Raw genomic sequence first — 22,854 nt, 5'->3', positions numbered from 1 at the left:
AGAGTAGGATTATCTCTGTGATATTGAATTGTGATTATGATACCAGTCTAAAGAAGTGGATATAAGGAGACAGAATATGTATGTATGTGTGTGTATGTATGTGTGTGTATGTATGTATGTGTGTGTATGTATGTGTGTGTATGTATGTGTGTGTATGTATGTATGTGTGTATGTATGTATGTGTGTGTATGTATGTGTGTATGTATGTATGTATGTATGTGTGTATATGTATGTGTGTATGTATGTATGTGTGTATGTATGTATGTGTGTGTATGTGTGTGTGTGTATGTATGTGTGTGTATGTATGTGTGTGTATGTGTATGTATGTATGTGTGTGTATGTGTATGTATGTATGTGTGTATGTATGTGTGTGTATGTATGTGTGAATGTATTTGTGCGTGTATGTATGTGTGTGTGTATGTATGCATGTATTCTCAAGGCTGGTGAGCTGGCTCAGTGGGTGAAAGGTGCTTGCTGCCAAACCTGACAACCTGAGTTTGAGCCTCAGGACCCAAGTGGTAGGAGACAAGAACCAACCTTACAAGTTGCCCTTTAACCCCACACCCATGCTATGGCTCACACATGCCTGTACACATACATACAAATGCGAAATAAATAACCTGTAGTAGGAGTTTTTGGAGAAATACAAGATATTCTTGTCTCTGGTGCTCTGTAGTTTTAATACAGTGTGTGATGTACAATGTTTAGTTTAGTTTTATCTATCCAGACTGGGACTATCTATGCTCCTGAGCCCCTGAGGATTATTGTTAATCAATAATTGTGAAGCATTCTTGGCTTCCACGTTCTTTGTCCTTTTCCCCTGAAGTCCTTCTGTGAGTCCCATCAGATGTCGGGGTGGGGGCAGTTCTTATCCTGCCTTCCATATCTCTTAACTATGCTTTCATATCCCTGTGTCCTTAACTCTCTACACACTCTTTCCCTCAGATATGTTGTTCCCATGTCTATTAAGTCTCTCTCAAACTGTGTTGAATCTATTCTTTAATTCATCTACTTTTGTGTGTCAGTCATCATATTTCGTTTCTAGTAAATTTCATTTTTTTCCCAAAAATATATTTATTTTTAAAAACAAAAGTGAGGTAAGCTTCCCGCAGTACCATTTTCCAGGAACAAGCAGAGTTTGGCTTCTAGCTCATCAGAGAGGTTGAACAGCAGTAATTTCACACAGAAGTTATTTTTTGTTTTGATTTTTTCCCTGTAAGAGACAGAAAACATTCTGCTTGGTTGTACACACTTAATTCTCTAAATATGGTCTGTATTTCTGCCATTATTTTATTCCATTCCAGGGGTCTGGCATGCAGGAGAATCCATCTCTAAAACTCTTAAGCTTCCAAGCTGAGATGTGGGGGTGTTGGGATTGGGTTGGGGTTTATAACCAGTTCGATCATTAGTCATTCCCCCCCCCCCCCGCACAGCTCTTGGGGTCACTGCTGAACACAGTATGTCCTCCAACACTGGTTCCTACACTTCCACATCTTCTTTCTGTTTCTTACAGGTCTCCAGGTCTTTTTGAATGCTCTCAAACTCTGCAATGTCATCGAGCCTGAGCTCCAGGCCGGTTGGTTTTCGTCACAGTATATTGAAATCAGCACTAGGAGCCAGGCCCAGTGAGCTATGGGCAATTCACAGGATTATCCCACAGGATTTAACCAGGTCCAAAATTAAGTCATTCATCAATCAAATGCTTCCTGTGCTGAGATAGAGACGTTTAAAGTCAATGTTGCAATCTCTTTACGGCCTCTACAGCTTCCCAGAACCTCAACTTCTACCATGACACCATTGCTACATGGTCCTAGTTCCATTCTTTTACCATTGCGACATGGTCCTAGTTCCATTCTTTTACCATTGCGACATGGTCCTAGTTCCATTCTTTTCCACTATACAGCCTGCTTTCTCATATTGCATTCTTTAAAAAACAAAATTGGAGTTCTCTCTCTCTCTCTCTCTCTCTCTCTCTCTCTCTCTCTCTCTCTCTCTCTGTACATATGTACGTACATACATGTGTAAGGTGCCCACAGGGGTCAGAAGAGGGCCAACTGATGTGGGTGCTGGGAACTGAACCCAGGTCCTGTGAGAACAGCAAGAGCTCTTGGCCCTGAGCCTTTCTTATGGAAACACAACTCTGAGTTCAGAGACGAGGCTGCCTGCCCATTATCCTAGGGTAGCTCTAACCCCAAATTCCCCGCTCAACGCTCTGCATACTGTTCTCTTCACTATGCACCTCTTATGATACAAGTCATGTGTGTTCATGTGTGGAGAAAGAGAGTGAAGTCCTGAATGTCTGTTGTTGACGTGAGCATAGTCTCTTCAAGGACCACAATGCCTCAGACCCGGAGAAGTGGCAAAGACTTCCTCGGGTAAGGCTCAGAGGGATGGCAAAACCTTCAGTGTGGGCACAGAATGCCCACTGTAGCTCCCCCGCCCAGATGTTTACTGCCTGAAGACTGCTCCTACGGAAATTAACTAAACCTGTCTCTTTCATCTGCTGTATATTGTAACTCTGCCTCCTTGTTTATCTGGATGCCATAACCCTTGCCTCCTTATTCAGCTGTGTGCAATACCCCTGCCTTCCTGTTCAACTCTGCGTAGTAAACACACTGAGTTTCCAGGCTGCCACAGCCACTCCATCCGAGGGCCCAGACCACCTGATCCCCGCTTTTCTGTGCCTGTGTGTCTGTCCTTCCTTCAGTCCCTCTACGGCCCTAGTTGGGTTTCCAGGATCCAAGCCATATGAGGACTCGATGTGTATGTAGATTGGAGGATGCGTATGTGGTGTGTATGCCACCTCAGGGGTCGTTCCTCAGGACACCATCCACCTAGCTTCTTGAGTCAGGTCTTTCACTGACTTGGAACTCACCAAATAGGATAGGCTGGATGGTCAGCAAGCACCAGGGGTCTGCCTGTCTCTGCTTTTCCGGTGCTGGGATTACAAGCACACAGCTTTGTCTGACTTTTTAAAGCAGATTCTTGGGAGTCAAACTCAGGTCTCGTGCCTGCACGACAGGCACTTTACCCACTGAACCATCTCCCCCAGCACCCATTTCTATGTATCTGTATGTCGTTTTCTAAGAGAATGCTTTCAGGGTCATGTTGCCAGGCTCGGAAGTCTCAGGTTCCCTCTGCCTTTGGCCTCATCCCTGGGCAGCTTTCTCCGTGTGGTGACATACATCCCCCCAAGCAATCCCAGGCTTTCACAGATGGGAATGCAGACCGGAAGGAAGAGAGCAGAAAAATCCCGAAACAAGAGAGCTACCATAGGCCTGATTTGGGCCACACAGCCTTCTATGACCCCCCTTCAGGGGACGCATCAGCATAAGGTCCATCGCAACTGTGGGCTATCTATCCCATCAGAGTAGGAGGAAATAGATGCTTGGCGAGCCGAAACAACAGGTGTGAAGTCACAGCTGCTGCATGGCGTGTGAAAGGTGAACATTTGTTCCCTGCCATGTAGGGTAGGACTTGCCAGCTCACCTGTTCCCACAGCTGCTGCACAGGCCGGCCGTCTTAGTGTTGGGAGACTGGGTCCTTACTCAAGACTTGGGCATTCTCCAGCAAGGCTGAGCATCTTGGCCTTGCCCTTTGGGCCATTTTCTTCTCAGTCCTTCTGTCCAGCCTCCTGTCTGTTTGCTTGTCCCTTGGTCCTTCATTCTAGGCCCTTCTTTCTACAATCCTCCACCAAGACAAAATGAGGTCAGACCTAGAGTGACCAGTAGGCTTGCCTTCTCGGCTCCATGATAAGTCTCTACTTAAGACACTGGGCTGCGGTTAATTCGGGGTCAGAGTTCTTAGAAACGCTTGACTCAGGGCTGCTCACAGTGAAAATGGTAAGAAGTGAAGGGTTGCCGGAGACGGGGCTGAACAAAAACAGTGGCAGTGGCACCTAGCATCATCCTGATTCCGGGCTGAGTTCGAAACCCAAACAGCACCACAGAGACATCCCACCATGAAGCAAAGCTTTTGGATCCCATTAGTTACTGGCTAATGGCTGATCCTGAGGGATGGTGGGATAGGTGGAACACATTTCAGGCATTTCCTGGAAAGCAACCTCTGTCTGCTACAGGGAATATTCCTAAGGATAGCTGTCCTGGTTATTCTTAATTGTCAACTCGACACAACCTAGAGTCCTCTGAGAGGAGAAATGTCAGTAGAAGAACTGCCTGGATCAAGTTGGTCTATGGATGTCTGAGAGGAAGTGTCTTGATGATTAATCAATGTGGGAGGGCCCAGCCCACTGTGGGCATTATCATTCCTTTGGTCAGGCAATCATGGGCTGTATAAAAAAGCTAGGTAAGCAGGAGTCAGTGACTAAGCCAGGGTATAACCCAACAAGCAGTTCTCCTCCATGGATCTTGTTTCCTGGACTTCCCTTAATGATGGATTGTGATCTGGAAGAGTGAGCCAAGTGAACCCTTTCCTTCCCAAGCTGCCTTTGGTCGGGGATGTTTTATCACAGCCACAGAAAGGAGTTAGAGCAGCAGCTGTGTGCAATTAGCATCCCTCAGTCACAGCAGCTGGGGATCAGGAGAACTGGCAAAGGGGCTGTGAACAGGGCATCGGTGACATCTACGACAAGAAAAAGAGATGTGGTCATGATTCTAACTACGCACTTGCAAGATAGTAGCTTGTGGTTTTTCACACACGCCTTTTGATTTACTTCTGATAATGACCGGAGAGCTGAGTGTTGTTATTTACCATATTACAGATAAGGAAACTGGTTTCTGTCAAGGCTGCGTGATAGGAAGGATTCACATTACATCGAAGAACCCGGATGTCTCACCCATCCATGATGCCTGGTGTGTGGTAGGCAGCAGTGACCACACCAGCCACAAGATCCTCTTGAGGATCTTGGGAAGGCCAGGCTTGTCCCAGAGTCAGTGCCATCCACCTGCTTTTGGGCCCTATGTGAGGCTCTGTGAACTACCAGCGCCTACTGTCCAGGCCACCTTTGTTGGCGTCCTCTCTGAGAAGCAGAGACTTCCGTCTGAAAGGAACACCGACCTACCTCATGGAGCGCATTTGGGCTTCAACAGCCACCAGGGTAATAAATGACTTGGAGATTGTAGCCTACGGCATTGAAGAGCATTCGGAGATGAAGCCCCCATATCCTGTCTCAAAGCAGAAAAGGCCTGTTTTCATTAATTCAAATCATAGCGAGGAGGGATGGACCAGGTCTTGGTCTGGTCACTCAAGTGATGTGCCACCAGCTAGCTCGACATCAGGTTAATGCTTTAGCAGTGGCTCTCTGGGAGCACAAAGCTCTGATGGATCTGCTTGATTGTCAGCTTGACTGGACTGAGAAGTGCCTCGGGGATTCAGATAAAGCACACCTGGGTGTCTTCAAGGGCATGTCCAGAAAGGATTCATGAAGGGAGGAAGACCTACCCTGAGTGGGGTAGAAACATCCCACGGGCTGGGGGCCTGGAAAGAACAAAAAGGGACGAAAGAAGAAGTTCTAACAAAAGCAAACTCCTCTCTGCTTCCTGGCCACCACGATGTGAGCTGCTGTGTTCCATCCACACCCCCAACTCCCCTACCCCCCGCCCCCGCCCCTGCCCCGCCATGAGGGACCCAATTAATCTTCCTTCTTTGTTGTCTGTCCTCGTTGGTTTGTCACAGAGATAGAAAAAGTGACTAACAGTTCGTTTCTGCAGTGTGAGCTCTCACAGTACAGTCAGTTTCAAGGAATCCATGTGATGTCCCTGGAGGCAGAGCTGAAGGGAACATGGCCATTGGCTGCTGTGAGTCCATGGATGCTGGCCTCTGAACACCAGACAGGCCCACTCCAGAGCTAGTTGTACAGGTGGACTCTACCAATGTCAATACCACAAGACACTGGACAAGAGAGCATTCTAAGGCCACATGTTCTGAATAGCAGCAAGCTCTAGACTTCATTCTGAGAGTGGGGTTTGGTGCATTACCTTGTCATAGGCCTTAAACCATCTGCAGCCAAGACATCTGTGTAACTTCAGTCAGCTCAGAAGTCCCCAGACCTGTTTGACCACTTAACGATTTCATCATACTCTCAGGAGCACCGTGGAATGAGCACTTGGTAGGACACACAGAGAAGTAAATAATACCTTCATGTCACATAGGGCTACCCCTGGGAGAGAGATTCCACTTACATTTTCTCTGGTTTTAAAGGGAGGAAAGAGGACCAGTGAGAGAAATGGGGAAAGACGAGATTCAAACAAGCTGGAGGAAGGTTTTTCTAACAAGAATCACTCATTGACCAGTCCTAGGGGTTCCTATGGAACAGAGCTCTTCTGGGGCCAAAGAGAGAGTGTCCACATGCAGGGGATGCTGGGAAGGGGTCTCTTAGACCAGGAGGACAGTCTGTATAGGACATTCCATGCAAGGACTCTGCAGAGAGCTAGGGCTCCTGTCTATGGGCGCTATCTGGGGCCTCAGAACAAGGCCTGTCAGATGGCTGCCTCTGGGTGGAAATAGACGTTCCAACTGTATTCATGTGCGTGATACAATTTTAGAAGAGTTTGGATGTCATCACATCCCAAAATATCTCTCCTTAATGTCTAGTTGCTACATCAGTTCACCACTAGAATTTATCTTCTTTAACGTAATACTTGATTGTACTTTCAAAAGTGCATCTTCCTAGGAAATGGGCAACTGGAAAGAGGCCACTGCTGGCCAATGATGCGTCCTTGGGGTGTGGTGAGGCTTTAAGCCCCTCCTCAAGGGCAAGCTGTGGAGTGCTGGGATGAGGGTACTGGGCGCCTGGGATGGAGGCTGGAGAGCAGCAGAGCAGCAGGCCCAGAGGGTGTGGGAGTGCTGGATTCAGTCTTGGCTGCCTTCATGAATGTGTTTGGGGCTGGGCCTGTCCTAGAGATATCCCAGAACTATTTTGGGAGGCAGCAAATTTAGCTGGTAGCTGGTTTAGCAGATCATCCAGATATGTTGGTATTTCTGATGAGACAATCTGTCTCAGAAGTAGACGTGCAAAGCCTTCACAAGCCAGAGGGATGTGCCATTTTGAGCACAGCTGTGGAAAGAGCATAACACAGTCTCTTTCAGCTGGCCAAGCCCAGCAAGGGGCAGGCCACTCCCGGCTGCGGTCTCTTGGTGGGTCTAGGCCTTCCTTCCAGGTGGAAGCCAGCCTTTCTCATAATGATCTGAAAAACCTGACAAAGCAGCTGATAGATGGGGAAACTGAGGCACCTCCCTAAGGTGACTCTGGAAGTAGATGGAGGAGTTAAGCCTTTAGCCTAGAGTTTTCAAATTTCAAATCCCATTGTAATTAATTTTTAAATTTTAATTTGCATCTTAAATGAGCTCATTGAGTGTTATAATTTCAGCTGTCAAATTATTTCATAAGATTTTTTAATCTTTTTTTTTTTTTAGTACCTTTGCTGCCCCTCTGCCCTCCTCAGCCCTGAATTTTCAAAATTTAGAGCCATCCATGTCTGGATTTTAGTTATTTCTTCTTATATTTAATATCATATTTTTAAGTAAAATGGTTATGCTTTTGTATCTTAATCTAGAACCCTTTTTTTCTTTTTGTGTGTATATGTATGTGTGTGCACCTCCACTTTATTTATCCGATACAGGGTCCCTTGATGGACCATGACATGGCCAGTTCGGCTAGTCTAGCCAGCTGGCTTACTCCAGGGGTCTCTGATTTTGGTTTTCTGAGTGCTGGGGTTACAGGAAGGCTGCCATGCCCACCTGACATGTGCAAAGGGATTCCAACCCAGATTTTCACACTTGTCCTGTATGCATCCTATCCACTGAACCATCTCCCCAGCTCCTCCATAAAAATAGCTTTTGGGTATAATCTAGAATCTTCCCTCTATGGAAAAGAAGGATTTGAACTCTTTATACTCATAATCAATCAATCAATTAATCTCATTTTCTTCCTCTCCTTCCCTCCATGCTTATACTTATGCCCACACACACACCCTTTTCCCCTCCTCTGCACATCACAATTCCATTTGATGGCAATTTTTATTTCTGAGATGCAATTGGAGATAATTAAGCAAATTAAGCCAGATTCGAAAGAAAAAATTTGCATATTTTCTCTCATTTGTCCTGGAGTTTAAACAGATACACAACGTTATGTCTGTATATGGGGGCTGGAGAGATGGCTCAGCAGTTAAGAGCACTGGCTGCTCTTCCAGAAGACCCGGGTTCAATTCCCAGCACCCACATGGCAGCTCACAACTGTTTGCAACTCAAGATCTGACACCCTCACATAGACATACATGCAGGCAAAACACAATGTAAATAAAATAAAAATAAATTAATTTTTAAAAATTATTTATGTACAGATGTCATACAAGTAGGACCAAAATAATCTAGGGGTCTAGGGGAGCAAAAGGAACTAATGGAAGATGGGAGGGCACAGCAGAGGGTGTAGCAGGGTGTGGGGGATATTTCAGAATACATTATCCACACGCTTGAAAAGCCATGAGCCCAGTATAATAATTTTATTTTGGAGTGTTTGCCTCAGGCAGAGTGACGTTGACAAGTTCACCCTTAGCTAAGAGGGAAACTGAGTGAGACACAAGCCAAGAGTCACCAATCCCCCAGTAGGCTGGAATAACCAGAACCCCACTCCTGCAAGGAAAATGCGGGTGACACTCCATCACCATCACCCCAGTATGCCACATTATGGCTCTGGTAAACATCCTTTTATGGAGTCCTTTGGGGTTCTGGATGGTCCCTTCTCCTGAGCACATGCTGGGAAAAGTTAAGCCAAAGGAGACTCCTCAGCACTGAAGCCAACGCCAGACTGAGCCGAGTGACAGCTCCCGGCCATGCTTCCACTCCTCGTTCTAGAGGAGAGCTTTCGCAAGGCCTTGTATGTAAACATGGTAGAGTGTCTCAGACCCTCAGCCCTGAGGGATGTGAGTCCATGTCATCATGCCCTCCTTGAGCTATGGACACGGCAACTCATCAGTTACTTGTTAAAACTCAAAGACACATGCGTGTGTCAGCTGACAGCAGCTACCCTCTCCCCCAATTCCAGTTTATAAGAATAGCCTACCGGGGCTGGAGAGATGGCTCAGAGGTTAAGAGCACTGACTGCTCTTCCAGAGGTCCTGAGTTCAATTCCCAGCAACCACATGGTGGCTCACAACCATCTGTAATGACATCTAGTGCCCTCTTCTGGCCTGCAGTCATACATGCTGTATACCTAATAAATAAATAAATCAAAAAAAAAAAAAAAAAAAGAATAGCCTACCACATCCTGATGGACAGCAGTAAGCCCTCCTGCCAGGAGGGTGACTTCCAACTTAGGTCATGTGCTGGGCTCTTGACTCAAGGCTCCCAGAGTGACCAGGTCACAGTCTTAGAACTAATGGGATTCTCAGGGTTTTCTTGGTGGAAGCATGTTTCCCCTGTGCCAGGCCTGAGTCTAACATTTCAAGGAATCTCCTTACATGGATCGCTAGGAGGGGTGACAGGTGGGGCCTCACTGTCCCTGCCCCAAGTGGATCTCAGGACCATCAATTCCGCCTCCTGGGAATATGGCCACTGCCCTTGAGTGAGTCTGTATATATTTTTGTCATGGGTCATTTCTCTCTCTACACAAAATGATGACCAGCTGCAGAGCCTACAGCTCTGTCCGCGGGGGGGATCTCTCACAGCTAGACTTCAGTTTGGCTGTTGCACAAGAGCAAACTATGGCCAGCCATGTCTGTATCCCAAGATGACCCACCTGTGGTCCAAGACTGACTTGCTTCTTCTCCCTCCGCTGATCTGAAGTACTGGTTATAGAGGCAAGGACAGGTGTTGGACCCATGACATGCCAGTGCAAACCAGGGAAAGAAATGAGTCTGACCTCCTGCTCATGAAGCCTTTTCATCCTCTCACCTGCTGAACATCATGCCCCTCTTGTGATGGACTGGAGCTGGGGTTAGAGGAGTGTGCTACCATGTCCAGTTAAAACTCAGTGCCTAAGAGGCAGCTCTGGTCACAAATGGTCACCGGATCTCCTGTCTCTGTGAGGGCCCAAAATTCTCTTGCCCACTTCCTTTTTTGTTTGTTTGTTGGTTGGTTTGTTTTTTGTTGTTTCTTTTTTGTTTTTTGTTTTTTTTTTTAACAGGATTTCTCTGTGTAACAGCCCTGGCTGTCCTTATAACTCATATTATAAGCCAGGCTGGCCTCAAACTCACAGAGATCCGCCTGCCTCTGCCTCCCTAGTGCTGGGATTAAAGGCATGTGCCACCACCGCCTAGCACTTGCCCACTTCTTATGACTACACAGGTCTGATGAAACTTGGCTCTTTAAATGTATTTCATCTTTAAAAATCTTTAAAATTTTTATGTGAATTTTTTGCTGTTTCTATTTTTCTTCTGAAAAGATTTTAATTTATTTTATTTTATGTGTGTAAGTATTTTACCTGCATAAATACACATGCATGCTTGGCGCCCACAGAAGTCAGATGAAGGTGTTGTTGGATGTACCATCACATACCCTGGAACTGGAACTATGGATGGTTGTGAACCATTATGGGTGCTGGTAGCCAAACCCAGGTTCTCTGCAAGAGCAAGTGCTCTTAACTGCTGAGTTATCGCAAGCCCTGGTTTTTGTTTTTATTCAAGGTCACTACATATACCCGACTCTCGGTCTTGAACTATATAGGCCAGAAAGACCTTGAACTCAAAATCTTCTTGCCTCAGCCCCCCCCCCCAAGTGCTGAAATGACAGGTGTGTGCCACCGTTTCTAGTTAAAACTCAGTTCCTAAGTGGCAGCTCTGGTCACAAGTGGTCACTTGATCTTCTGTCTCTACAAAGGCCAATGATTATGCAAGGAGTTTTGTTACTCTTAAATCCTACGTATTCACTTTTTGATCTTGTCTTAATACTTCTAATACCTTAAGGTCTGACAGAGACATGGTTTAAATAGCAGGACCACTCACCTGTATACTGGATATGCTGCAGACTCCTTTCCTACCCTGGACTTCATTTAAAGGAACCAGCCTTCCATGTTCTTTGGTGGATGGATCAAAGCCATTTTCTTGAGTATATAATATACTGACTCTGGGACCCACAACAAGCCTAGCAAACATTGTGCTTCTTCCTTGGTAATGACAGATACAAGACACACTACTATACCCATTTGGAGGGAATATTTCAGACCCTAAGCTTGCACGCATGTTTTTCTTTGGGCCGCCAGCTCATAAATAACAACATGGAGACTTGTTATTAATTATGAATGCTTGACCTTAACTTAGGCTTGTCCCACTAGCTCTTATAACTTGAATTAACCTGCTTTTATTAACCTATGTTCTATCACGTGGCATTATCTCTTTCATCTTGCACTTCCTGTTTCCTCTCTGTGTCTCCTTCAAGCCTCACTTCCTCCTCCTACTTCCTCTCTCTGCCCAGAAGTGCTGCCTAACTATTGACCATTCAGCTTTTTATTAAACTAATCACAGCAATACATCTTCACCCAGTGTATAACTATCTCAACAGGGTCCTGGACGTGGTTGTACCCTGTGTCATCAATACACGTTCACTCAGGATGTCATCTGCTGATCACACATTTATTCAAGATTCCTTGGCTCCCACAGCATCCCAACATTCTTGTCATACAGTTGTGCCAGCCTCAGGCTATGAACAGGGTGCCAAGGTAGTATTCTGTGGAAGGCCCAGAGGTTCAAGGCCTTTCAAACTAAATTGTAAAAGATAAAAAGGAGCCATATACAGCTCCCTGCAGACTTTTCATACAATCATTTGTTCCAATTCTAACATGACTTAATCAGTTCCTAAAGACATCAACTTGTGATACATGGGATCTTAGGTCTCAATAAATGAATTTTTATTTTGTTGTTCTGTGTCAGGGTCTCGTGAAGCTCAGGCTGGTCTTGAACTCACTATATAGCTGAGGATGACCTTCTGATCCCCTTACCTCCATCTCCCAAGAGCTAGATTACAGGTGTGTGCCCCTGCACCAGGTATGTGCAGTGCTAGGCATCAGGGGTTGCTCTGTTGGAATATTAGAATTATTTACAAGTATATATAAGCTTTCCCCACCATACGTGTGTGTGTGAGTGCATGTGTGTGTGTATGCATGTGTGTGTGCATGTGTGGGGTGTGTGTGCATGTGTGTGTGTGCATGACTAGAGGAGAGAGAGTGCAGGACTTTGTGCTTGTTAGCAGCCAAGCATTCTGACAATTGAGCTACATTACTAGACATGTGAATTTTTATGGGATACATACATACCAACTCCCCTTTCAAAAGATAGCCACATCACCTAGAAAGAAAATCGGCGTGGACACAGTTGACCTGAACAAAGTTAGACACCGGATGGACTAAACATAGAGGGTTCCATCCGTCAGAAGCAAAACCCACTCTCCTCTCAAGGGCACAGGCGTGACGTGTTCTCCAGGAGAAACATGTTCAGCCAGAAACCAAGCCGCAGCAGACTTAAGAAGGTCTAAATCATATTGAATATATTTTCCTGCTGCGATGAAACCATACACCCAGAAAAAGCATGAAATGGGAGATCGGCAACCGGAAGAAACCAGAAAACGTGAAAATATGTGGAAATTAAGCAACACTCTGTGACAACCAAAGAGTCCAAAAAGAAACCAAGTAGAAAAAAAAAAAACGTTGAGACAAAGGGAAATGGAAACACAGAATAACAAACTGTGTGGACACAGCAGAAGCAGTTCTAAGAGGGAAGGCTGGAAGACACCCCGTGCTAAGCAAAAAGGGATTTCCACCAACCCAAACTCACACCCCAGTGAGAGGAAGAAGAATAAACCGAGCCAAAGTCAGCAGAGGAAACACTAACTCCTGCAGCAGAGATCTGTGAAATAAAAACCAGGGAAATAACAGAAAGGATCAACAAAAGGAGAAATTGGTGTGGGGGGTGGGGGGTGGGGGGATGGGGGTGCGGGGGGGGGGGGTTTGTACATGGAGGTTAGAGGTCAGTTGTCTCTCCCAATCTCTCTCCACTTGGTTTTCCGAGACAAGAAATCCCACTGAGTGGCCTGCTGACTCATGCAGGCTGTGCCCACCGCCAGTCCCTGGTTTTCATACTGGTGCTGGGGATTGAACCCAGGTCCTCTGGCTGAGCAAGCACTTTATTGACAAAATGGACAAGCTGTTAGCCAGACTTAGAAAAATAGGAGTAGATGCCATTTCATTATAAAAGAGGACATTAGGACTAGAGGGAGAGAGAGAAGGAGAGAGAGAGAGAGAGAGAGAGAGAGAGAGAGAGAGAGAGAGAGAGAGAGGAAAGAGAGAGGAGGGGGAGAGAGGCAGAGGAGAAAGAGAGGAGAGAGAGAAGAGAGAGGGGGAAAGAGAAAAGAGAGGGGGGAGAGAAAGAGAGGTGAGAGAGAGGAGAGGGGGAGAGAGAGAGGAGAGGGGGGAGAGAGAGAATAAACAGACATCAGTAAACTAGGTAACTTCAAAGAGATGGGTAAACCCCTAAAAATATGAACCTGCTTAATCCAACTAGGAAGAAGTTGAAAAAGATGAAGGGACTAATCTAATGAGGAATGAGATTGAGTCAATAAAAAGTCTTATGAAAAATCTAGGACCCCTGGTGGCTTCGCTTCTAAATCCTCCCAAAGGCACCAGGTTAATATAGCGTGTGATGATCATGGGCATCAGTGGTTGGTTGCTCTATTGGAATATTAGAATTATTTACAAGTATATATAGGCTTTCCCCACCATACATGTAAGTGTGTACATGTGTGGGTGAGTGCATGTGTGAGTGCGTGCGTGTGTGCGTGTGCGTGTGCGTGTGTGTGTGTGTGTGAGTGTGTGTATGCCTGTGTGTGCGTGTGTGTGTGTGTGTGTGTGTGTGTGTGTGTGTGTGTGTGTGTGTTTTCCTGAGTCTGAGAGCTATAGCAGTGGAGATTCTTAGAGATGAAATCCTGTTGTGGTCTGAGTGCCTGTCCCCACAAGTTTCATATCTTTTGGTTTTCAGTGCAGTAGTTTTAGGGGCAGAGCCTGATGGGAGATGATGACGTCACTGGAGGCATTGCCTTCCCCGTGGATTAATGCGATTCTCACAGACTGCAGCCAATCTGAAAGAGCTAGAGCGAGACAGAGAGCAAGCAGGAAGAGCCCTTCCCTGCCCTAGCTTCTTGTCCTGCCCTGTAACCTCTCCCTGTCACAGGTGTTCTCTCGGGGGTGATGTCATTTGCCATGAGGAGACACAGCTGTAGGGCTCTCTCCAGAACCAAAGCCATGCTCTCAGACCTGCGAGCCAAATCCATCTCTTTTCTTTATCTATTACCTGATGTCAAGTATCTAGTCACAGAAATAGGAAAGTTTCTATAATCCCCGAACATGGTTTCCTGTGGAGAAATGATTGTACATACTGTGTCTGATTTAATCATTCATTAATTCAACAAAGAATCCTTCCAGGCACTGTGTGTGCCAGGCACTGTGATATACCTTGAAGACAGCACCAAGCAAGTCACTGCCATCACAGAAGGACTATCCTTGCTGAGGCAGGCAGTGACTGCATTGGGGAGAGAAATATCTACATGGCAGTACAAATACTTGTTTAAAAGGAATAAAAATTTTCAAGCAAAAAAAATTTTTTAAACAGGGCTCCTTCTTCATAGTCTCCCCTCTTGTTAAGGCAAAGAAAGCTGGGGCAGAAAATTCCGAGAAGCCACAAAGAGGCCAAAATCAAGACGTGTAACCCTGCAGACTATAAATGCAAAGTGGATTTAAGAGGCACGAGACCAGGGCTCTCCAGGGAGGCTGCTAAGTCGGGGGCAAAGTCATTAGCCATGAACTGGGAGGTGTCTGAGCTAATGAGAGGGGCGTAAATGTGGAGGAGGCCGGAGAGGGGTGACGACCGGTCAAGTGCTGGCCTGAGCACGGGACAGGAGGCAGAGCTTGCAGACGGCCTGTGGGGCACGGCTTCTTCCCCCTTCCTTGGGATTAGAACAGCAGCAGCAGGAGCCAGTACAAGTTCCAAGATGTAGAGAGACCCGGAAGGTGGCCCTGGGATGACACTCAGGACTTCCGACTAATGACAAAGATGGCATCGGTGTGTGCGGCCAGGGTTCTTGTTATTGAGGGGTGCGGAGTGGTATAGCAAGGCCAGCTGAGCCCTTCACTCTCCACTCTTGACCTTGGCCCCTCCCCTCTGTCCACCTGGCTCACCCCGGCTAGCTCTAGCACCACCATCTTGGTCCATATGGGAGTTGGGTTTCTTACTAGGGGAGCAGAGAGAAAGCTGAAGCTAAGGGCTGAGAGCTGGGAACAGAGAACAAGCTTCCTTCCCTGGTAGTGGCATCAGCTTGCAGAAACAGTGCAGTCACTGGGTCTTGGAAAAAAGCAAGGGGTCACACAGATGGATGAGTTGGTGCTGCTCAGAGCGCAGCAGACCCTAATTTTACTGCTTGGGGGTCTAGGCTACACCTCAGCTTTACTGAGCAAGGTTTAAGGCGCCTTTCAGCCTTTCCCACAGTCTTTACCTGTGTGTCTGCTCTGCAGGCCCAGACCAGCTAGGAAGGCACACAGGGAGTCTCAGGCACTCACATTACCTAGCTCACAGTCACCCTGCTGTGTGACAGCTGACTCCCTGGACAGACAGACAGACAGACAGACACACACACACACACAGAGAGAGAGAGAGAGAGAGAGAGAGAGAGAGAGAGAGAGAGAGAGAGAGAGAGAGCGCTTGGAGTCCCTCCAGCCACTCCACTGAGACCCTCCAGGCTTTAAGCCAAATGCCTCCCTACCCCACCTCCCCAGCCCTCACCCAAAACAGGTGCTCCCTCAAACGACAAGGCTGCCTCGGGGTGCAGCAGGCACGCATGAGTTATGGGGTGAGGGTGCCTCACAAACAAGTCTGGTGCCCGCCTGTCTTCATGAATCACCACAGAGCCTAATCCTTCATTAGAACATTCGGCAGTAATTGCTGGCGAAATGCCACTTGCCTTTTTTCTCATTTTAACAAAACATTTATGCATGAAAGATTTAATGCCAGGTATCAAGCATATCATTGTAAATTTACCACTAATTAAGCCTAATTAAAATAATTAAATGGCTGCGGAGTCACCATGTGAATTAAAATCTCTTCTGCTCCATGCTAAGCTGTTTCTCACTTAGCAAGCCCCCCCCCCCAGCCCTGTTTTAGAGACGAGTATATATAACTCTCTCCCAGTTTTTGTCCGCACCCTGCTCCAGCTTCACATGGGGGTATTTGCACGGCCAAGGAGATTTGATAATTAAGATAATGCTGAGATTTGACGGTGCGGTTTTTCAATTTCGGGACCCCGGGAGGTTTTCCTTTATCTCGGTGAAGTACAGACAATTTGACAAATCTGTTGCTCGGAGCAGTCGCTGGCGTTTGCATATTCATTACTCTTTGGACTTTTAATCAAAGTAGCTGATGGACCCCTTGCACCACAAATAACTCGTTCATGAATAATTTATCCAAGCTCACTGCCTGGGCCCTGCTGCCTCCCGGCACCCCGGGGCCCCTGGATTGGCTCGCCAGGGCTGGCCTGCCCCAAGCAGCACATGGCCGCTCCAGATGTTCGGGTATCCATATGTGCTCAGCTCATCAAAAACCGCAACGGCCCGCACCCAGGGGCCTCAGCCGTCCCCAGATAGGCCATCTGGAGTTGGAGGGGAAAACAAACCTCAGTGAATTGTGGGATGCACAGTTTTCTTCAGTGGCATCCGGAGGTGGCCAGGAGGGGTCCCTAGGGGGCATCGGAATGTGGAGGATGCTGAGATCCTCCTGTGAGTTCTGCAACTATAACAAGGCTCAGCACAGGGCTGGCACAGGCTGGGCCTGTCCAGAGCATCCCATGCCTCTAATGCAGCTGAGTGTCCCGCCACTTGGGCCCTCCACTCCCCTATCCCCCCAAGCATGCATTCCTTTCCTGCCAGGCCCTGCAAAACCAGGACAGGGTTGGGGGGGGCGCTGTGCCCCACCCATCTAACTCTGCACCTGCTATACCTTTATCTGGGTCCTCCTCGTCTTGCTTCCCCAGCAAGGCTGGTGCTGAGATAGTCCTAGGCCACCAGCACTCTTTTCCTGATGACCTCAGCCCTGATCGCATCAAGCCTTTTCAGTTTACCCACATGCCACATTAAGTATATTTTATATGTAAGCGTGGAGGAGTCGAGCTGAGATGCAGTTGACTGCTCCACATAATAGCACGTTTTGGAGGCATTTAATGGGCCGTTGGCACAATTGGATTTGCAGTAGTCTTTCGCTATGGAGCTGATGGGTTTGGCTCCCCAGGTATTAGGTATCTCTGCCAGTTCCAGACTAGCGAGCTGGCACCAGGCCTGCAGTGCCAAGTGGTTCCAATGGCCGAGGAGACTTCTGTGACCTCCCGTAACCCGAGGCTGAGGTGATGCCCCTTCCCAGTGTTCCCAGAGCGAGCACATCTCTGCTTAAGCCTCATCACCCCCTGGAGGTGATGGACAGTTGGCCTGGTTTCCTTTTCTACTAGACAGTGAGCCGAGGAGGGCAGGGTGGTACCTTGCCCAGCTCTGTCACCTCAGTCATTCAGTGACTAGTGTTTATCAGGTATATTGACCAGTTAATTTGGGCAAATAAATAAACTGTGGATTTCTTACTTTAAAACAAACAAACAAACAACGACAACAAAAATCAGGAACAGGAACTGGAGAGGTAGCCCAGTGGTTAAGAGTGCAGTGTTGTTCTTGCAGAGGACCCAGATTTAGTATCCACACCAGATGGCTCACTACTGCCTGTAACTCCAGTTCCGGGGAATCCAACACCTACTTCTACCCTGAACCTACATATAAGCTCATGCAGACATGTAAACATTTATATATAATAAATTAATTAAAAGCAGGAATCCAGGGGGTGAGGACCTGGAGAGACGGCTCAGTGGTTAAGAGCACTGGCTGCTCTTCCAGAGGACTCAAGTTCAATTCCCAGCACCCACATGGCAGCTCATAATTGTCTGTAACTCCAGTTCCAGGGGATTCAACACCCCAACACAGACATACATGCAGGCAAAACACCAATGCCTATAAAATAATAAATAAATAAATAAATCTAAAAATAAATAAATAAACAGGAACTCTGACCTTGATGAGGAAATCATGGCAGAAACAGTGTCTACCAGTGTGAATCTGAGGCAGCCAGGTCCACACATACTTCCTTGCACAGTGCCAAGGACACATTTCCTGTAGCTGATCCCCAGGGTCCTTGCTCAGCTGAGAGGTACAGGTACGAGCGTTATGAGTGAAGCCCCTGGGCCACACCACACCGTATCAATACAGGAACCACTTCTACCCGAAGACTCTGAGGTCAAAGACAAAGAACTGGTCCTTGCCCTGGAGACTGTTCTGACCAAAGCGGACTTCAGTCACGTGACCCTCTTAAAACTGGGCTCTGGGTAAACCTCTTGGACTGTAGAGGGTAGGACCTGCTAGCTGGGCTTGCTTCCCCATCCCCCTTCCAGCTCAGACCTCCAACCTGCTACAGAGGAATTGGAAAATGACTAATTGGAGTAGCTGTGGGCCATGCACACCCTCGGACAATTAAAGTGGAAATAATTCCGGATTAACACTTTCTTGTTTTTATTTAAGGTAGGAGAGAAGATGGGATGGTACTGTGTGTGTGTGTGTGTTTGTGTGTGTGTGTGTGTGTGTGTGTGTGTGTGTGTGTGTGTGTAGAGCGAAAGAATAAAGTAACAAATGCTTCCTGGAGCCCACCCAAGGTGGTGCTGACCCCTCTTGCTCACCCTAGTGGCCTCTGCATGTACCCATAGTCCAGGAAGTGCCCTGCCCTATCGACCTCAAGCTTATGGGTTGTCACTGAAGTCTGTGCAAGTCACTGGAGAGAGATGAGGGCACACAAACCTTCACCAGCTACAGATAGAACAAGACCCATGTTAGGCAGAGCTGAAGCCCCAGGGTCCCAGGGTCCCAAGGACCCTACAGTCTCACAGCCAGAGACACTAGCAGAGGCAGGGGGCCATGAGAGAGAACAGCATTTGAAACTGGGAGGGCCAGGAGACCCCAGGGGGCTGGCAGAGGATGCAGGACCTCACATGTGGCCTCCCCACAGGACCGCTGTCCCCCTCAAACAAGGCTCCCAGAGCCCTCAGTCAGCCAGTGCAGGGGATGTGCCTCACCCCCTCAAGACTCCAACACCCCAGCGGAGATCAGGCTGTGGCTGGAACAAGGGATCCCAGGGGCCTAGGGGAGGAGCTTCAGGTCTCCTGCCCCTGCGCTGCTGCTGGTGTATAGACTGAGGTGAGGTAGGGATTTGGAATTCCCTCTGGAATTTACAGGGAGCACTTTGGAGAATCTGCTAGGTGACGCCAGAAAAAGGCATGAAGACCCAGAGAAGGGCCATGGCTCAGCAGGTCAAAGGTCTTGCAAGCTAAACCACCTGAGCTTGACCCCCAGGGACCCACGTAAAAAGTCAGAACTGACTCCTGCATGTTGTTTTTTACCTCTGCACACAAACTGTGGTAGATGTCTGTGCATACACTCTAATGCTCACACACACACACACACACACACACACACACACACACACACAAACACACACACACACACAGTTTTTTTTAAGACCCAGAGAAAGAAGCATCCCATTGTGGAGGAACTGGAGGGAAAATGTCCCAATCCTCCTTGCTGAGGGAAGAGGCCACATAAACTGGTGTCAATTAAGTTGTATCAGGGTGTTGAACCCAGAGATGCTAATTTCTCTCCCATTGTGGTTCACACCTGCCTCCTGAAGAGAGCTCATCATCTGGGTCTTTCTTCCACCATGGAAGCCCTGAGCCCTCATAGCTAACCAATACACCTCAGGAGGCCTCCTCTGGGCTCCTGCCCTCACCAATCTCCTCCCCTCCTGGCTGCCAGAAGCAGGCACTGGGTGGGGAGTAGGGCACAGCAGCCATCCAAGTACACAACCCAGCAGCTCAGTTACACTCGGAGAGTCCCCAGGCGGCCATCTGTAGCCATAACCATGCTTGGGATACATTTCAGATCCCGAATTACCAGTCTCGTTTGTTTGTGTGATCGTCGGAACAATAACACGGATTCCCAATTCCTTGCCAACTCATTTGATTGGGCTTCAGTTTGTATTCTGCTGTGGAGTTCACAAAAATCTTTGTTTATGATCATAACAGCTTCAACTCCAAAGACAAAAAACATTTTTACTGATGTTTCCATAAAGACCTATTGGGTAAAAGTTATGATGCTTTACAGGTACTGGGGACAGAGATGATGATGATCAGAACAGTGACTCTTACTGAGTCGTTTATTGACTGTGATGGCTGATTTGGGTTGTTAATGTGGCACACCTAGGAAGAGAGAACCTCAGCTCCATCAGACTGGCTTGTGGGTATGTGGGGCATTTTCTTGATTGCTAATTGATGTTGGTGGGCCTGGCCCACTGGGGTTGTACCATCCCTAGGCTATAAAAGAAAAATAGTTGAACCAAGGTGAGCCTGGGAGTGAGCCAGCAGACAGTGTTGCTCTGCAGTGTCTGTCTGCCATGAGCTCCTGTCCTGACTTCCTAGATGATGGACTGTAACCTGTAAGATGAAATAAACCCTTTCCTCCCCAAGTTACTTTTGGTCATGGTATTTACCACAGCAACAGAAACCAAACTCAGACATTGAACATCTGCTCATCTAATTGTCCTGACAGCCTTGTAGACTGATATTTTTATGTCAAAATTTACCCACTTACCAAGGAAAAAATGGAAGTCACAGAGCCAGGAAGTGGTAGATCTGGGCCTTGAACCTTAGAACTACAGCTCATCACTGATGGGGTGGGGGGTAGGGCTTACTAATAAACAGTTTATCATTTAACTCCACACAGCAAGCACTAACTTTGTGTAGCAAGCATTAAAACTTCAAGGCCCATGAGGGCAAGACTTGTGATTTTTCCCCTGGTGGCCAGTAGAGATAGAGAGGGTCCCCAATCCTAAAAGGGGGGACACATGGGCAAAAAGACAGTCAGTGACAGGCATGGCGAAGCCTGGGCCGTTTCAGAGATATGAAAATGTGCCAGCCCAAGGGGCAGCGGAGGGCGAGACCCATCCTGCCCAGGAGGTGACTGTAACCAGTTCCTACAGCAGGTGTCTGTTAACACAATGATAAACAGAGGAGAAATGGGGAAAGTCATCCAGTCACCAAGTGGCAGCACCATCTACCATACTCGGGCTGTTAGCAGTACTGTCCTCACAATTAGAGTTTGTGGGGGGTATTTCATTTGTTTTTTGTGGGATGTGTGTGTGTGTGTTTGTGTGTGTGTGGTATGTACATATCTCCAAATGTGTGTGAGCCCACACCTATATGCAGATGTGTTGCACATGTGTGCATGTGGAGCTCAAAGCCAGTGTTGACAATGTTGAGTGTCTTTCTCGACGGCTCCCGGCTTTCTTTATCGAGGCGGTCTTTCAGCTGAACTCATAAGCTAGTCTAGCTAGCCAGCTTGCCCCTGGGAGCCCCTGTCTGCCTCTTGAGTGTTGGGATTATAATCCAGCACAGCTGCCCATCTTTTACATGGTATCCAGGGGTCCAGACTCTGGTCCTCACTCTTGTGCCGCAAGTATTTTATCTACTGAGCCGTCATCCAGCTCCACAGTTAGGGTTTTGAACAGAGTTTCATGACACTCGGGTTTGTTTCTTTTTTCTCTCTCTAACCCATCCTCTCCTTTTCTCTGTCCTGAATTCCTGCTCCTTCTTGGTGATCTTATCTCTCCTCCCACTGCGTCCCCATTTCATCTGATCATCTTTCCTCTAGCGGTCCGCTTTGTGGTCATTTTTCCCTTTCCATAACTGGACATGATGATTAAAAAAATAAAGAAGTTAACAAACAAAAAGCACTTCAGCTTCTTCAAAGCATCAAGAATCGGCCAGGACTCAGTCCTAGCACAGGCCTGGCTCTGGGGCGATTGTGTCCTTCTCTCCCAGGTCACAGCATCCTTTCTCACGTGCTTCACGTGTGAGTGAGCTGTCACCTTCAATACCGCCCTTACATTCCATCCACTTTTCTTGGGCAGAACTGTGCACACAGTGCTAAGTGTATCCATCCATTCATACATCTACTCACCTATCCATCATCCCTCACCCCATCCCCAGGGCCTCCTGCATCCCTGGGCTAATGGCTGGGAGGCTGAGATGAATGCAGCCCCTTCCTAATGCCAGGCACCTAAATGTACAAGGACAGCGTGATGGAGTGTGAATCAGAGTCGAAAGCACCTGCTGTGGGGTGGGCATGGGGGTGGAGTCAGCCTGTGATGAGAGATTAAGGGACAATCAGAGAAGTATTGATAAAGAACTGTGTCAGAGACACCAAGAGGTTTCTGAGCAGGAGAGGTGCAAGTGGAGTCTTTTGCAGCTGAACTGTGCTGGAGAACAAAAATGGAAATACTTCCATGGGTCTGACCTCGAGGAGCTGCTGAAGGCTATTTGAGGTGACCTCTGCATGTGGTCCTGGAAGCAAGGGGAAAAGGGCCAAAAGAGATCAGAGGCTATAGAAATGGAGAATTTTTTTTCTGTTTTTTTGTTTTGTTTTGTTTTGTTTTGCACACACGTGGGAATCAGATGACAACTTGTTATCATGTAGGTCCTAGGTCCTGGGGATAGAACTCAGGTCATCAGACTTAACTGATGAGCCATCTTGCCAGCCGGGAAACAGAACTTTGGTATGCAGGACTGGACTGTACTGGAGTTTGACTCCAAATGGAAGAAATAGTTGTGAGAGTGGTTGGAAAGATGCAGGAAAGACAGACTTCCCCGTTCTCTTTGGGGACAGAAGAGATTGGACTGAGGACTCCATTGACCCCACCTGGGGCAGTAAGAGAAAGCTTGCCATTTCCCTCTGGCCTCCTCTGACAGGGAGAGCTGGTCCTTCACGACTTTATCGTAGAACACAGG

General features: G+C 47.5%; 1 pseudogene; it reads right to left on the bottom strand.

Annotated features, from left to right (window-relative positions):
• Positions 1-1,290: 1,290 nt before the first annotated feature.
• Positions 1,291-1,839, bottom strand: LOC131915628 (anaphase-promoting complex subunit CDC26-like; annotated as a pseudogene).
• Between the last annotated feature and the right edge of the window lie 21,015 nt (positions 1,840-22,854).

This window comes from Peromyscus eremicus, chromosome 7 (genome assembly GCF_949786415.1).
Source record: "Peromyscus eremicus chromosome 7, PerEre_H2_v1, whole genome shotgun sequence".
Classification (NCBI taxonomy): Eukaryota; Metazoa; Chordata; class Mammalia; order Rodentia; family Cricetidae; genus Peromyscus; species Peromyscus eremicus.
The sequence above is the reverse complement of the archived record's forward strand: the minus strand, read 5'-3'. Positions and strand labels throughout refer to the sequence as shown.